The sequence below is a fragment of the Phyllobates terribilis genome, unplaced genomic scaffold (genome assembly GCF_046119375.1).
Source record: "Phyllobates terribilis strain yellow unplaced genomic scaffold, ASM4611937v1 Scaffold_4__5_contigs__length_816908805, whole genome shotgun sequence".
Lineage (NCBI taxonomy): Eukaryota > Metazoa > Chordata > Amphibia > Anura > Dendrobatidae > Phyllobates > Phyllobates terribilis.
Window position 1 is genome coordinate 51,674,902 of NW_027362764.1, and position 5,273 is coordinate 51,680,174.

Sequence of the window (5,273 nt, forward strand, 5' to 3'; positions counted from 1 at the left end):
TGCGCGCCTGAAGAGAAAGAGACTGTTTTATTGAAATTGACCGTGTTGAAAATGGCGCCCGCCACAGAAGAACGAGCGCCATAATGTGCGCGCCAAAAGACCACAGGAGGCCGCCTCCCATCGTGGGCCGGGTCCCAGAATGGCGCCAAAGAAGGAGCCCACCCCCAACAGCCATGAGTGCGGCTGTGGAGATGTCTATCAAGGTTGGGGGGCTGCCCCTGAAAGTGATTGTCACCAAGTTGCCCCGGGACCACCCCCAATGGGGGTGGGAAGAGAAGAAAACTGTGAGGCAGGGCGCGGTCTGGATCAGCCTAGACAGACTACACCCGGGAATGGACGCGTTCAACAGCACCAACCTGTTGGCCCGGAGCCTGCTGCAAGCCGAACCACCCTGCAGCTTGGCAGAGATCCTGGCATGGCTCCCGAGAGACCCGGAGTGTGCGCAAGCTGCACTGGAGGACCTGGAGCGGAGGATGGTCCGAGTGCAGCATGGTGCGCTCATCGAGTGGAAGGAGGAACTGGCCCGGCAGGCCGAAACCCACCAGCGACAGGCCTCAACCGCACCCCGGAGTCTGCCTGCCTCTGAGGACGGCGCAGGAGGAGAGAGGACCGGAGGCGACGCCGCGGAGGGAGCCGTGAGGACTGAGGCAGGTACAGGGGACGTCACCACCCCAGGCCCAGCAACCGCAAGCCTGCCCCAGCCTCCCGTCGCAGAACCCGAAGCCCCACTCACCGCGCCCGTTGCCGCGCCGCCACTGCTCCCAGCTAGGCCTCAAGCGGCGAGCACTGCGGCCGCGCCCCGCCCGACACCACGTCCCTTGACCCCAGGCGTCGTAAAGAAGGAAGCGTCATCGGCCCGGTCGCAAGGCCTGGTTAACCCGGGCGCCGCTACCCCACCGGCACCCCCTTCCTGGGCTGGGCCGCCACAAGACGTGACCAAAAGACCCCCGGCCTGGTCGCAAGGCCGAGTGCACCCGGGCGCTGCTCCCAAACCGGGTCCCCCCACTATACCATCGCTGGGCGTGGACCTGTTTGCCCATCATACCGGTCCGGATGGACTGCCGCTGAAGTGGCCGGCTGAGGCCGGCTGAACTGACCAGCGGTCAGCCATGGAAAACCCAGCCCCCGCGCGAGCCTCTGATACCGGTTACGGAGCCCGTAGAGTTTACCCCGCTCCCATTAGAAGACGCCCAATTTGAGTGGGACCCCGTCGGCGAGAACTTGATAGGGTTCACTCAGGAGACCCGGGCGGGCGCGATCCGTCGTCTGGAGGTTTGTCAGCAACAACTGGTGACCTTTGAACAGGAACGGCGGGAGAGGCGCGTCAGGGAGAAGCGGCTCCAGGCCCAAAGCGTGGAGCCAAAACGCAAAGCCCGTCAAAACCCCCGGGCCGCCCGCGGTCCCCGAATCACCGGGACCATAATCAAATTCCATATGGAGAACGGTTGGGGCTTCATCAGGGGCCCAGAAACGGCAGGCGACGTCTTTGTAACCCTCAGGGACGTTGAAAGCCACCTACCGGAGGGACACCGTGGCCGTGACCTCTACCCTGGTGATGTGGTCACCTTCACCTGACACAAGGGCGCAAAAGGACCATATGCCCTACATGTCCATCGGCTCACCGAGGAGGAGCTACAGCACTACGGCTATGAGGAGAGCCAAGAGGGCCCGGACAGGTCTGAAGAACCGTATGATGAGGAGGAAGAAGGAGCATATGGAGGACACCGCTACTAGTAAGTAGCAAAAGCATGTGTGTAAATAGCTACCCGTCGGGGTAAAAGAACTGTTTCCAGAGAGTGTGTGGTCCCCGTTGGGACTGTTAAGAGACTGGTACCTGTGTGCCCCTCATCCCCTACCAGGCTGAGGACTGTGAGCAGCCATTCCCCTCCCCCTTTCTAACCGGCCGAGGACTGGGAACGGCCAATCCCCTGTAAATAGTTGCGCTTCCTAAAGCGCCCCCTACTGGTTTTATAAAAAGACTACCACGTCAACCTCTGGACAATGAGTCCCTCATGTTTACAAGTTTGCCAAGGTTCCTGCACTTAAAAGAAGAATGCACACCTGGTCGGAAGTTGCACCGCAGCCAGGATCCAAGAATGTGTTTTTGAAAATGTTTTCTTGCAAATGTTTTATATGAATAAGTTTTATATGCTGCTAAATAGTGTTGTGAATGTTTTCTAAAATGTTTATATGTCAAAAGAGTTCCAGAAGTATTAGTATGTGTTTTATAATAGTGTGACAAGAAAAGAAAAGCGTTTCCCATAAAGGGAATTGAACAGTGTTGCCTGTTTCCTGATGTGAAAAGTTTTGAAAAAGTTTGCATGTCCTGTAATTAATTGTTTTTGCTCTGTTCCAGCTCGAGGACGTGCTGTGGTTTACCAGGGGGGAATGTAGCGCCCCGAGGGTTCGGCCGCTACAGGGGTAATGCACCTCTGCCAGAGGTGTGATATTCCACTCCCGGGTAAGGATGGAGTATGGACCAGGGCTCAGTTAGCTGCATACAGCACACTCACCCTATTTCCGAGGGACAGCTCAACGGTACCCCCATTAGACAGAAATGCAGGTACGACAGACCATGTCCCTGGGTGGATTGGGAAGGGGGGAGGAATACCCGGTGATGTAGGAGCAGATAGGGGACGGTTCCTGAGCGTAGGTAGGAGCCCATTGGTTGCTGGTCACCTGGGCTCATGGCTAGAGGGAGGTATAAGAGGTGGGCACCATCTTAGGACAGACAGTGAAGTCAGACAGTCAGTCTGTGCAGAGAGAGGAGAAGACAGGGAGTAGAGGCTCTGTAGGAGCTCTACTCCAGAGTGGGCCTAGGGAGAGGCCGAGGAAGAGAGTGGAGTGGAGAGAGAGAGGAGGTGAAGGGGAGCTGTGGTTTCTTTTCAGCCCAGCTCCACGAGAAAGGAGTAGAAGAAGGAACAGGAAAGAAGAAGAGAGAGAGAGAAACAGAAGGGCTCAGGAACAAGAAGGTGGAAGGGACCCTAAGAACCCACGAGAATACAGGGTGAAGGGTCAGGCAGATTAAGGGTACCGGATCCCAAGTTGGTGGAGGAGAAACAACCCTCAGCCAAAGACCGGAGGCTGTGACCATTTATTGGTGCAGCACCTCATCAAACCTGCTAGGAAGACACCATAAAGGACAGCGGAGAACGGGATCCATGTTTAACCGCACAAGTCCGAGGCAGCTGGACAAAAGTGGGTCACTGGTGAGGCAGGCCAGAGGAAGGATTGAAGGGGGTCCTGAGCCATACTTCTGAGCTGCCTGGGAGTTGACCGAGCCCCACACCTGGTGGACGCAGCACGGCTTGGGTGGTCACTACCTGTACAGAAGTGACCCGGAACAAATGAACTGTGAGTAAAGACCCTGGACTGTAACTTGTTGTCTGTGTGCTCCTTTTCGCCTCCAGCACTATTGGTACCGGGACTCTCGCCAACATCACTCCCACCATCCACTACACTGCTCTGGGGCCGCACTCTTCCCGTGGGGAGTCACACCATCCCAGCTGCATACATCATCAGCCCCAGCGGTCTGCCTTGCAGCGGCGGTTCCTAATAACTGCAATTCACGGGTGGCGTAGTCGGCCATCTCTTAAAACTTATAAAGGGACTACCACTGGTCTGACCACCCTGAGCCACGGACCGGGTTGCCACTACTATCCCCATCGTTCCCCTATTGCCCGGATCCGAGTGCCCTACGGCCCAGGGGGCGAGTCACATATATACATGGAATGGGAGGGGGAGGGAAAGAGCATATATACATGGAATGGGGGAGGGCAGCATATATACATAGATTGGGGGAGGGCAGCATATATACATGGATTGGGGGAGGGCAGCATATATACATGGACTGGGGGGGGACAGCATATATACATGGATTGGGGGAGGGCAGCATATATACATGGATTGGGGGAGGGCAGCATATATACATGGATTGGGGGAGGGCAGCATATATACATGGATGGGGGGCAGCCATATATACATGGATTGGGGGCATATAACAAGATGGGGGTGAGCATCTACAAACTCGTAATGACCTGGAGAATAATAATGGCCGATCAGTTTTAGCATTCAGTGAACGTGGTAAAAAAAAAAAAAACACTGTGAAATTGCATTTTTTTTGCAGTTTCACCACACTTGGATTTTTTTTCCCGTGTTCCAGTACACGATATGGTAAAACCAGTAATAATATTTAAAAGTACAACTTGTCCCGCAAAAAATAAGCCCTCACATGGCCATATTGACGAAAAAATAAAAAGTCTATGGCTCTGGGACAAAGGGGGGCAAAAAATAAAAAAAAGAAAAACGGAAAAACCCAAGGTCGTTAAAGGGTAAAAATACAATGTGATTTTCTGTTTTCTTTTCAGATTCTGTCTCTCACAGGTGAAGTGTACCTACGATAACAATTACAGACCTCTCCATTCTTTGTAGGTGGGAAAACTGGCAAAATCAGCAGCGTATCAAATACTAATACTGTACTAATAGCACACAGTACTCACATAATATACCAGCAGGTGGGATTAGGTTTGGGGGGCTCCTGTCCAGCGGCCACAGAATAACTGTTGCGGCCGCTGGTCCTGAAAACTGATTTCCTCTTCTCTAGTCTCTAGCGATGTATGTAGGTGTATTGTGCTGATTACACTGCCCCCTACTGTCCAACAATCACTCTGCATAACATTTTCAAAAGCAAATACCTGATATTTAGTGCTGAGTGCAGTTTTTGTGTTACACCCAGACAGACGAGCCGCTGTATACTCACACGTATCAGATTTCTGAATATTTGGAGACTTTACTAGCTTTTTGTATCACAAAACATGGAGATGCCAGGGATTGAACCCAGGGCCTCATACATGCAAAGCATGCGCTCTACCACTGAGCTACATCCCCTGTATGGACACCCAGGGATTTGTTCTCATCTCCAAGAGACACTAATCTATGACTACTAATAGATTTTCTCTATTATTTTTGCTCTTTTATAATCATGCAGCATAAATAGCATCATATTCTAATAGTCTGGACTATAAGGGACAAGACAAAACTATTTTTCTTTAATTTTTTATTATTTGTTTATATTTAAAATATGGGGAAAAAAGGAGGCGATTTTATTTTTTATGCCTTTTATTGAACAGATTAAAAAAAATGCAATTCTGCTTTTCGCATATTTTAAAGAGATTGTTCCCTACTGGATGGCACTTTTCTATTGTCCCAGTCAAATAAGAAGAAAGCACAGAGCACTTACCTCCCAGATACGCACTGTGACAAGCACTGCACCC

General features: G+C 52.2%; 1 non-coding gene across 1 annotated transcript; it reads right to left on the minus strand.

The window, feature by feature from the left end:
- Positions 1 to 4,815: 4,815 nt before the first annotated feature.
- TRNAA-UGC (transfer RNA alanine (anticodon UGC)) lies at positions 4,816 to 4,887 on the minus strand. The gene has a single exon. It is a non-coding gene; the product is annotated as a tRNA-Ala (tRNA).
- Positions 4,888 to 5,273: the final 386 nt, after the last annotated feature.